This window comes from Cydia strobilella, chromosome 2, assembly GCF_947568885.1.
Source record: "Cydia strobilella chromosome 2, ilCydStro3.1, whole genome shotgun sequence".
Lineage (NCBI taxonomy): Eukaryota > Metazoa > Arthropoda > Insecta > Lepidoptera > Tortricidae > Cydia > Cydia strobilella.
In genome coordinates, this window is record NC_086042.1 from 21,481,694 (window position 1) to 21,494,185 (window position 12,492).

At 37.6% G+C, this 12,492-nt stretch overlaps 1 protein-coding gene and 1 long non-coding RNA gene across 2 annotated transcripts in view; one reads left to right on the forward strand and one right to left on the reverse strand.

Moving 5' to 3' along the window:
* Window positions 1-12,492, forward strand: part of LOC134754507 (uncharacterized) — a 100,188-nt gene that overhangs the window by 54,867 nt on the left and 32,829 nt on the right. The gene's annotated exons all lie outside the window — the stretch shown is intronic.
* LOC134754433 (ankyrin repeat domain-containing protein 17) overlaps window positions 1-12,492 on the reverse strand; it is a 65,535-nt gene that overhangs the window by 46,606 nt on the left and 6,437 nt on the right. The window lies entirely within an intron of this gene.

Here is a 12,492-nt window from a genome sequence, read left to right on the forward strand (position 1 = left end):
CGAAAAGATTTTCTAAGCTCCCTAAGCTTTCTAAGCTTTTTTTTGGTTTATTCTTTAAACCATCGCTAGTCGCATTCGAGGTTGAAATGTATAATATACGTGCATTCAACCCAAACAACCGGCCAAGTGCGAGTCGGACTCGCGCACGAAGGGTCCCGTACCATTACGGAAGAAAACAGCAAAAAAATCACGTTTGTTGTATGGGAGCCCCATTTAAATATTTATATTATTCTGTTTTTAGTATTTTTTGTTATAGCGGCAACAGAAATACATCATCTGTGAAAATTTCAACTGTCTAGCTATCACGGTTCATCAGATACAGCCTGGTGACAGACAAACAGACGGACAGCGGAGTCTTAGTAATAGGGTCCCGTTTTTACCCTTTGGGTACGGAACCCTAAATAAGCATGGGTAACTCTATTTTTCTAGTAATGAAATGAAGCTCTGAGGCCAACGCAATGCGTCCTCCGTGAATGATTTAACAAGCCGTAGCCCTTCTGTGAACCTCGCTCTTTGGGCGGAAGTCAGTTACTGGAGATTGTCTGATTTGCTTTAGATACAGTAGGACGGGACAATGTCTTCAGCGGGAAAGCGTATTAAACGGGAGAAAGGAGGATTAAAACCTACCTGTGACCGAGCAGGAGGATGATGAAAGAAATTATAATCGTTTTATTTATAATAGTGTAAAAATCTATTTTTTATTACGAATAAAAATCTGAAATTACACACTCTATGTAAATAAATGCCTAAACCGCATTTATGCGACAGTCATCAATTAGAGATCGCTTAACTTTCGTGCTATTTGCGGGGAGCACTAGACCGGGTTGCAATAAATCGAGTTATTCGATATGTATTTGTGAACTGTGAGGAACTAATAAAGAGACGATAAAAACATATCATATATAACATACTTAAGTAGATTTATTGACTCCCAGCCTAGTTATTTTTTTGATACGAATAGCACGTAAATTACAGATGTATAGGCAATTATCGACGAGGTGTATTCGTTTATAGTACTTAATGATAGCATCAGTATAAATCCATATACTAGCCTCCGGCTGCGACATCCTCTACATGGATGTCGTTAAAACCTTTCAACGTCTTAGGGGTTGATTTCAAACAATTCTTTCGTAGTGTAACTTTATAACATTTGAAGATGAAATGTATCACATTTCGAAGTTTAAACTGCACGTTGTATGTTAGTTTCTATACACCGGAACTGTTTAATTTATAGGTATTTATATTCTCAATAGTGAAGCGACATCAAGATGCTAGCGCGCCGCAGTGACGTCACGGAAAGGGGTCACTTGAAACTCGGACGCGCTAAGTAACAGGAAAACAGGTGCTTTAAGATTTTTAGGAATGCAATGCAGTAACTATACAAAGTGATATCGTATTTGTGTAGAGATTGGAGAGAACACAAACACATATACACCCATAGCGTACTCGCTATTCATAATCGTAGGGTAAACCCTCCAGTGAATGAACACAGCCCAGTGAATGAACAAATTCACGTTTTTTGTCTAAAATAAGAAATATAGCAATTTCTACCACTTGTCGTATTTTTTTTCTTATAAACAACTTTATTTCTTATGCAATGGCAACCCATGATACATTTATTTTCAACCAGTTTGAATGTGACTGGCGTTTGAAGTTTTGAATGGAAAAATTAGATCTCAGATAAGAACAGTGTACGTTTGGAGCAACATATGAAGTGCTTATTTACCTGTACAAAGTTTAGTTATTTGGATAGATTAAGAGTTAAACCTTCTATAAATGCACACTTTGTCGGCGTATTCTGCGATTAAGTCCTTATTTTTTATAGTTCCAATACTGGCTTATCAAATGTTCTGAAACCAGTAAATGAACGGTGTGTTCTTTACTGGTGTCGTCTAGATTTCATTTTTTTACTAAATTTATATGTAAACTAAACTAAACTAACTGGTTTTTTGTGATTCTGCATAGAAAACGATTCTGATTCATTTAGCCAGTATTGGAACAAACCAAATTTCTATAGTCCATTTACTAGATTTTTCATGCCTATGTATGAACAGTACAAAATTTGGCTTGTTCATTTATTAGGTTTCTACTAATTCTATGTATGAACAATGTAACCACGAACAACGCAATGAAAAGCCTATTATTTTAAGCATTATTTGCTGAGTCTGACTTTTTTTCATTAAAATATTTTCTTGTTTTAAAGATTGATTCTCTTTTTTTTTTTATTAAAATGTAACAGATTTCTGTGTTATTGGTGAATTACCATCATTTTATTACATTCTAAAATATTTAAAATCAATATGGAGGGGACAAAAAGATGTGAACGCTTTCGCTATACCTACTAAAGTAGAGCTGGAAACGGGTTTTGTGTTAAAAATGTATTTTTAATGCTGATTAAAAAGGTCGAATTTATGTTCATTCACTAGGTTTTGCGGTGTTCATTCACTGTTTTCATGCTCATTCATTAGGTTTTTGGGCACTTTTTGATAAATTATGCTATAACTCAAAAACTATGAAAGTAATAAAAATCGCAGAAATTACTTTCTTAATTGATTAAATTGCAATTTATTCCAATTATTAATAAATGCTGAGAAATGATTTTTCAAACTTGGATAATTGCTTAAGTGTTAATTCACTGGTCTTACCCTATCTCGCCGTAATTTAAGTATTAAATTTAATTGTATTTTTATGTTTATAATAGAAAACAAAGCTAAATAGAAACATTGCGAAGTGTAAACTAACACAAGGTAGATCTGTTCCTAACATAGATGTAGGTCACATTTCGTTTTGAAACTAGGTTACTGTATGAAACAACTGCGTCCACCCAGACCTTTAAATTATACATGACTGCTTATACTAACAGATATAGCGGTGTGGAGAGACGAACTCAATCTAGTTAGGGACTTACTGACAATAGTCTGGACGAGAAGAAATAGGGTTACCAGTTATTAACTTTCAAACTCCTGATTTTATTTAATAAAATTGTGATCATAAAATTTTTTCGTCAAGTTATAAAGATTGTAGGTACCGAAAATAAGCATGTGCCATTTTTAACCACGGCGTTCAAATTACACAATTTTATCAAATAAAATCAGTGTTTTTAAAACCAGAAATTCAGTCAATTAATCACTAAAATTAACAACTCTTGTCGGTATTCATTCATTTGTGGAAAAAACTAGCTGCCGTATTTCTGCCAGGATCATATTTCTCCAGCGAAGAATTCTGAAGTCGGGTAACCCTGTGTAAGCTAGTCAACCAATGAGTTATCACCATGAACTATTACTAGGCTATTTCGGCTCATTTTGAGGGTAAAGATAAAAAATATGTTTTGTATGATCTACATAAATTAATTAGTCGATCTGAAAAATGCATTAAAGTCGAGGGAAAATATATTGAAAAAGAAAAGCCGGCCAAGTGCGAGTCGGTCTCGCGCACCGAGAGTTCCGTACATTACACAATTTACACAATGTATTTTTTATGTGAAATGTGAGTGAAATGTCTTTAAAAAACCCGTAGGGGTCGGATCAAAAACTAAGTAATTAAGCCCGACTCACGCTTGACTGCACATTTCTAATAGGTTTTCCTGAAACCTTTAGGTAAAGATCTATTTTGTGTATTTTTTTTCAAAATTTGGTCCCAGTAGTTTCGGAGATAAAGGGGTGGGAATGGTCATTTTTTGCCTATTTTCTTGAATAACTTCTAAATTGTTTATCCTAAAATTATTGAAAAAAAATATTTGAGATTCTAACAATGAGCTCTTTCCTGTGATATGTAACACGATATACTTTGAAAAAATTTTTTTTTTAGTTTTCACATTTCAAAAGTGGCCCCCATGTTTAAAATTCATTTGTTTACGTCACATGTTCGTCTTTGGGTCACAAATTTACATATATATATACCAAATCTCAACTACAGTAGTTTCGGAGAAAATAGGCTGTGACAGACGGACAGACAGACAGACAGACGCACGAGTGATCCTATAAGGGTTCCGTTTTTTGAGGCTTTTGAGGCACGGAACCTTAATAATAGTTCTATTGTTTTATTTAATTTGCAAATACTTAATTCCGCGAATATTTGTACCTCCCCTTGTTAGATATATTTCGCTTTCATATATAAATCAGGGCTTTTCAACGATTTTGCGTCTTGCACCCCTTGGTAGGTACGCCTGCCGTTTCTATATCGATATAGTATTTCGCGCCCCTTGGCTACAGGTTGCGAAATTCTGCTATAGGTCTTCAATCAAAATATACAGAATGCAAAAATGCATACAAGGATAGGCAAGTCGTAATTCGTGTGAGAGATCCATTAATTGGGGCTGATCACGTTCTGTGCGGGCGGACCGTGGGAACTGGGAACCCGCCGACTCGACTTAGGTGCAACCATGTGCCACTCTGTCGACACTTATGCCGTTTTCACAAACGTACCTAAATAGTTACTAATTTGTTTGTAGACATAACATTTTGTAGCTAATAAGAAGGCTTGTTTATTTCATGAATTACTATGCCGATTGTACACACTCGTCGAGACTCTCGGCGACCCAATACGACCCAACACCGAACCCAAGACGATTAAGAGCAAGACGAGAATGTACACATTCGTTCTTAGCCCGTCTAATATAAAGTGGCTATCGAAGCGAGGTTAGTAACTAAAAAGAGAATTTGATACAAATAGAGGAGACAAGTGAATTTTCCCATTTGACACAAATGTAAAAAAACTACCCTAAAAATGGCAAATCTTTGTTCCTGCCCTGATACGTGCCAATTTCCACTCTATTTGAGTACACCAAATAACATGAAGTAACAGCGGTAATATTCAATTTGCCTGTCCAACGGCAAATGTCAGTAACGTAACGGCCCAGCAAATGTTACGCCGGATAAGGTAGCTGTTCCAGTCAACGTGAAAGCGAAACTATCGACGCTTTTCTCATTCAAAAATCGATTCAATTAAAAAATTATTGACCGAGCGTTAGCGAAGGTCTATGTTTTAGCTTGGGCAAAAGTGCTTTCGTATGTCCGAACTCCGAATGTTCTCCTCTACAAGTCAAATTTCTCATAAAATATTGTGAGCAACGATTCTCGTGAAATTGTGTGAGCAGGTTGGTTAATTGGTCTGTCGTTTCGGTTTTTGGAAAAGTTCAAAATTGCGGAAATTGGCATAAAGGACTTAATCATCGCGAGTAGGGTATATGGCACTTAAGACCATTGTGAGTTCGCTGTGATAATAAATAACTCAACTAACTAAGAATTTTTAATTTTTTAATTGTTTAAGCTAGTTAATAGTGCTGGGCACAGACCTCTCTTGCGCGAGAGGGATTGGGCTATAGTCCCTACGGTGGCACAATGCGGGTTGGGGATTTCACATACACCTTTGAATTTCTTCGCGGATGTATATGCAGGTTCCTTACAATCTGATCATGACTAGTTACGTATGAAAAGCTAATGATTAAGAACTGCTCCACAATTTTATTGCGGGCCGCACTGGCAATCTCTGAGAAATATAAATCTCGTGTCAAATAGATTTTAACTACCTGCAGCACACCAAATCTATAACGAGATTGGTATAGGTACCTAAGGATTTGATGGGTCACGAAACATTTCAACGTTTCAAACACGGTCAGAGTGTATTGTAAGTGTATTCAAACGTTATTGTTGTGTTTAGCGTTACCTCAAGTTGAGAAATAATGTACCCTTGTAAATAAAATTACTGAGTGCTGACTGCTAACATTGCTCGTAAAAACTCTCTAATATCTCTTCCGTTTCTAGTTTCTCGCTAATCGTCAGCGGTGGGACACCTGCCCTAATCGGACGAGCGGACGCTGAACTTGTTTTGACAACTTAAATAAGGGCAATTATATTCACCAAGTTCGTATTATATTTATAAGCCAATGGACAATGAATTATCGATTTACTACCACAGTCTGCACGTGGATTTCTTATCGATTCAATTATTTACACACAAATTCAACGAAATGGATTTGTTTATAAAATCTTATAGCGGCTTTTCGACAATGCCACGCCATTAAGACATTAAACCACTAAACCAAACTGATTTAGATGAGAATTGATGTGAAGACTCAGTGGTAGAAATATTTCAATTGAGTGAAATGGAGAATGGAAGTGTATGAGAGTGGGACTGTCGCCGAGTTGTACTTTAATCAATCAGTTAAATAAAGTTCGTCTACTGCTCCTGCTGGACTTTGTCTCTTTCAAGTTGCGCAATAATACTCGATCATGGGCTATACTATTCAGGCACTAATCTAGGATAAACTCTAAAACCGACCACAAACAGCGGACGAAATATAAAAAACGTCAGACATTTAAATTGATTTTTAGATCAGCCAGTCACATAACGTCCGCCGCCGCGGGGAAACACGGCGCGGAACTAACAAATCGCATAAGACTTATGAGGCAGTTTCTCTATTTGTGACGTTCTCTGGCTAAACCACCTCTTCGACGGTTTTCAAGAAGGCGATGCAATAAGAAATGGTTCTTACTGGCAATTTATATAGCGAAGCTTTTTGATTGAAAACTTTTGCATCGCGGCAAGCGTTCGACACGAATATTGACGATTGACGCCAAACTTAATAACTACATTAAAGCGGGCAGATATGTAAATCCAGGGATTGTGTATCGATCACCGATTGTGCGAAGGATTGCGGGTCACGTGGGCTCATTATCCGTTTTATTCAGGGTTAATTAGTGCTAACACACAGGACTGGGGGAACCAATCGTGGTTCATTTTCGCGATTTTGAAGCGGGGGTTGATAATGTGAAGTTAAGAGAGTTTATAGATTAAATATCAAATGTCTAATAAGGTAATAAGCAATTTTAGCCCAATTCTTATTACAAGCTTTTTATTAACTTGCAATGTATCTATGTTTGTACGGGTCAAATCTTGCAAGTTAAATTTGACCCACTTCCCAATTTTCAATGAAGCTGAAAATTTGCATACATAAATATGTAAGTTGGGTGACAATGCAATATTATGGTACCATCGAGCTGATCTGATGATGGAGACATGAGGTGGCCATAGGAACTCGGTGATAAAACAAAGCAACCTAATTGGTTTGGGGTTTTTAGAATTGTCATTGCCAAAAACTTATTTAAAAGGGATTTAATAGGAAATCGTCGCCGCGTTTACCTAGCAATAACTTACGTATATTATATGCTATTACTCGTAAATTTCTTAATTTAATAGTGCATGTATCAGATTTGGTAAGCGCAACGACGAAATTATCAAATAATTTGACCAACTTTGAGATCGTTACAACTCCTGAACCTCATAGATGCTCAACGAAAACATGCGCAATTTTTTTTTAATTCAAAACTGCTTTAACAGCTCTGTAACTCTTCTGGTTTCGTTAGCAAAGTGAAGCAAAAAACCGGCCAAGTGCTAGTCGGGCTCGCGCATGAAGTATGGGAGCCCCACTTAAATATTTATTTTATTCTGTTTTTAGTATTTGTTGTTATAGCGGCAACAGAAATACATCATCTGTGAAAATTTCATCTGTCTAGCTCCTAGCTGGCTAGTTAAGTTCGTGAGATACAGCCTGGTGACAGACGGACAGACAGACAGACAAACAGCGGAGTCTTAGTAATAGGGTCCCGTTTTTACCCTTTGGGTACGGAACCCGAAAAAGGGCAAAATAGTGAATTTAAATCTGTAGGAGTGGTGAAATGCACTGGAACGTTAAGACCTTATACATTCAATTGCGTACAGTACAATAGTGTCCTCAGTGATTGGTGGGATCGATACTTGATCTGGCAATATGACGCCAGCCCATCTTGAAAATATTCCATTGGTATTGGTGTACCAACACGAGCCTTGTCAAAATAAGGGATAGTTGGGCAAACGCATAACAGATATTAGGCACGCCTACACAACACACTACAGTTAGACCAATATAACTCTACAACGATTTTTACGGATTTTGATAGCACACGCCATGCAAGTGTTATTTATACGTCATAATTTCATAGAAGGTTGACGTTTAAAATAACAATTGCACTGCGTGTGCTATCAAAATCGCTGCAGACTAGTTCTAACTCTGGAACCATAGCACAGGTATAACATTACGGATTGGCGTTTTTAATGTTTTTGAGTGTATATTCACCATATAATCGCGCCGTATCCCATTCGGATGTAGCTAGTTATACTAAAGGTTTAGAAAGGTTCTGTCTAGTCTCCATGTGATATAAAGATATTGATTCGGTGAATGTAAGTAGCATTTAAAGGTCAAGGTGGCGTTAACGTTATGCACTCGCCGTACAAATTACTTAAAAAATATTGTATTTATCATATTGTCTAGTCTTTTAATATGTCCAAGTTGCAGTGGCTACTTGGACATATGGGTTACTGGGTTTTAGTTACAATATTAGCCACGCATTGCTTCAGAGGGGCAAGTATAAAGAGATCTTTAGTTATGCGCAATTATCTTCTTCTTCCTATCTTAAGAACTTTTTTTTTACTACCTGTCCATATCAATTGCTATGGTGGGGCGTGGCGTAAAAGAGTAGATGTGGCAAAAGTCATGTCCATTTTAAGGATTAGTACAATCGGATGTAAAGGAACCTAATCAGATTTCATTTCTTACTAATGTGAAAAGGTAAAGTTGATGAAACATGTAGCGGATAACTTTTTGTTTTGATTTCTTGTTTTAATAGAGATACTAATGCTATTTAAAAGGCAAAGGCCTTTATCAAATGATACTTTAATAATTCTGAAATAAAGATCTAATAGAGTTATGGATGAGGTCGACTCCTGGGGCTTTGCCGTTTTTGCCCTGCCTGCCTGTTGATGCCCTAACACCACTCTTGAATAGCATTTGGCTTGCTGAAGAGTTACCGGACGACTGGAACAAGGGACTTCTCATCACCGTGCCAAAAAAGGGAGACCTCAGCGATTGTAGCAATTGGAGAGGCATTACTTTGCTTTCGATCCCATCTAAGGTGCTCTGCAAGATCATTTTGGATAGGTTGTCGAAGGCCGTTGAACCTCTCATACGCAAAGAGCAAGCTGGATTCCGACCCCACAGATCATGCACGGATCAGGTCAACACGCTGCGTATCATTTTAGAACAGGCTACTGAATGGCAGAGGGAAATGTACCTAACATTTGTAGACTTCGAAAAAGCCTTTGATACGCTAAGGTGGTCTTGTATCTGGAACCGGCTGCGTGAAATTGGTGTCCTCGAGAAAATCATCAACCTCATAAAGGCTATCTACAAGAGTTACTCTTGTAGAGTGACGCACAATGGCCTCGTCTCGGAGGATATTCCAGTGAATGCGGGGGTGCGGCAAGGGTGTCTTCTCTCTCCTCTCCTCTTCCTTGTTGTTCTCGATGGCATCATGCATCATACCATTGACAACAAGCGCCGCGGCATAGAGTGGGGACTCTCCAACATCTTAGAAGATCTGGACTATGCCGATGACCTATGCCTGCTGAGCCACACACGCGCTGATATGCAAGCCAAGCTGGACGACCTTCGAAGTGAGGCAATGAAGACGGGACTCAAAGTCAACACCCGGAAGACCCAGGAGATGAGGTGCAGGGCGACAAGTACCGTGCCGCTCCTTATTGGCACAGAGGCTGTGGAGCAAGTCCACAAATTTACTTACCTCGGGAGCGTCGTGTCGGAAACAGAAGGGACCGAAGAGGACATCGCTTCGAGAATAGCCAAAGCAAGAGCGACCTTCGCACAGCTTCGCCCCGTATGGCAATCAAGTAAACTGACACGGAGAGTCAAGCTCAGAATATTCCGGTCAAACGTAAAAACCGTATTGCTGTATGGGTGCGAGACGTGGAAGGTCACAAAAGACATCTCGCGCCAGCTACAAGTCTGTATTAACCGCTGCCTCCGCCGCATTCTCGGTATATACTGGCCCGAGAAAATTTCCAATATCAACCTGTGGAGATGCTGCAATGAGACTCCGATCGACCAACAGATCAAGCGCCGGAAATGGAGTTGGATTGGGCATACACTCCGAAGGGATCCTGAGCACATATATACCGAGGCAAGCCCTAGACTGGAATCCCCAAGGAAAGAGGAAACGTTGCCGTCCAAAGCAGACCTGGCGCCGGACTATCATGGCAGAGGCGAAGGCTATTGGGAAGACTTGGAGCGAAGTCAAGCACGAAGCTCAAGACCGATCCAGATGGCGGCGCACTGTGGACGCCCTCTGCCCCACCTAGGGGACATAGGACAATAAGTCAAGTAAGTCAAGAGTTATGGACATTTACATCTTTACTGCCAGTTTCCGTAGTTTCCGAGATTAAGATACCTTCCATTTAGTATAAACCCAAAAGTGGTCATTTAATTTGTTTAACCGATTATACAGAGCAGCTTTCAACTGCTTATAAACTACGAAACGTTTAGAAACTTTACTATAAAATGATAGGAAGGGATAAAAGCAATGACAACTTCAACCGATAAAAGTAGCTAACTAAAAGCCCGCACCCGCATCAAGCCACCGGCGCCGCTTCTGCTTTAAACGTGGCGTCGAATCAAATCATTTCAATCGCATACCGTGCGATGACCCATTGATTGCTCAGCTGAACCAGTATAGTTATTAAGCATAGTTGTTACGCATTTCGAAGTCACACTATACAAGTATATATACTCCTTTACTGGAAGCGAGCGCTCGCCGCCGCTTTTAAAGTGATGGGAATATCTACGCCAGATAGATACAGTGCAGTGTTAAAAGGGCTGATTGAAAAGTTTACGGCCTAAGTATATTAACAAATATATTAATTTTTTAAATATTTTTTATTACTCTATGTAGTCGTTGCCGCGCCCAATGCACTAGTTACGTCTGAGTTCTAAGGCTATTACACCATTTTTGAAGATGTTTCCCTGCACCAAACCTTCCACCTCAGCCTGGACCTTCTACGTCATGTGAAAATTTCTTATATATATATATATATTTCATATTTTTATTCATTAAATATATACAACAAACTTTCACTATTTTAATTTAAGCCAGCGTTTAAAGACAGTGTGCAGTAACAGCCCACAAAGACCGGGGCCTGTGCTAGGGCTAGTTACAATATATGTGACACAATTTTAGAGAGCGATCGGATTTTGGATAAACAATTTTCTTATAATATAAAGTTTACTTAGTAAATTAAAAAAGCTTAATTAAATAAACATGCATTACTGGTTTTTTTTATGTACGTATTTAATATACGTATATTGGGTTTTATAATTATGTAAGTAGCTATATATATTATTTGCTATCTAATACACATACATAGATATATTATATGGAAAAATAGAGAAATATGACACGGAGTTACGTAGCAATCTATTCACTGAGGAAATATTTTATATTATATTTAAAAAAAAAATGTGTAGAAGTCTTTAAATTCAGTAAAAGGAAAACTCAGGAGAAACACTTTAGTTTTTTATTTAGCCTACTTATGTAACTTTGATTATTTTGAGTAGACACGCTTGAATAGCTAGGTTGTAATATGTCCTGTATATGAGTAGTGCTTACTAGCTGCAGCACTGTTCCTGATCGGTATCTTATATTTGCTTCTGGTGTTTCGAAGGTTTGCTCGTCTCTTCCACAGTTACAAATCTTGTCAAAAAGTATTGAGGATCTGCTTCAGACAGGTCTAGGTTATGAAGATATTTAATTACAGCAAGTTGTTCCAATTTTTCCGCTTCAATCAAAAATCTGTACACGTAATTTTAGATCGGCCGTATTTTTTTTAAAATAGTGACGCTAACTAAAAATTTGCAGGACGACAGCTAAATATTGACAGTTGAAAATGGCATGAAATGAGACGAATGAACTTTTTTTATTGGCCAGGCCGCGAACTTTTAAATCAGCCCTCGTAACAACAATTATGACTAGATCTATATCTGAACTCAACCGTGTCCGCATCAAATATATATTCACACTTTTGCACCTTATACCGCTGTAATAAGGTAACAAATGTATTCATGTCTTTAGAGTAGCGTTCACGCTTTGAATACTTCAATACCGCCGGTATCGGTTAAATAATTTTTAAATGACGAAATATTGACAGAAACATACAGAATGCCTACAGATATTAAATTAAGTTTGTGTGGTTAGTTTTTTGTTTGTGAGATTAATTTTTTTTTACAATATGTATTTTCAAAACTAATAGCAACGTAAATTTTGTAACCACAGTACATTCAGTGCCATCTATCGATACACTTTAAAACTAAAAATGAAGATTTATAAAAATACGATATAATGTATTTAAATATGGATAAATGATTTTTTTAATGGCTTTAATAATGCATAGGTATCTAGTCAACACTGTGTTCATCTCGCAAAAAGACGCACGCAGCGCGCAGCCCAACTATTTTTTTATTATTTTTTCAATTTCTTTGAACCTACATTATTTAGTGATATTGATATTATTATAAATAGCACCATGCTGTTTAGCAGAAAATAAATATAGCTCGTCTTAATTAAATTGTGAAAAATGGCATATGAAAAGTTAAAGTAATTCACTTAA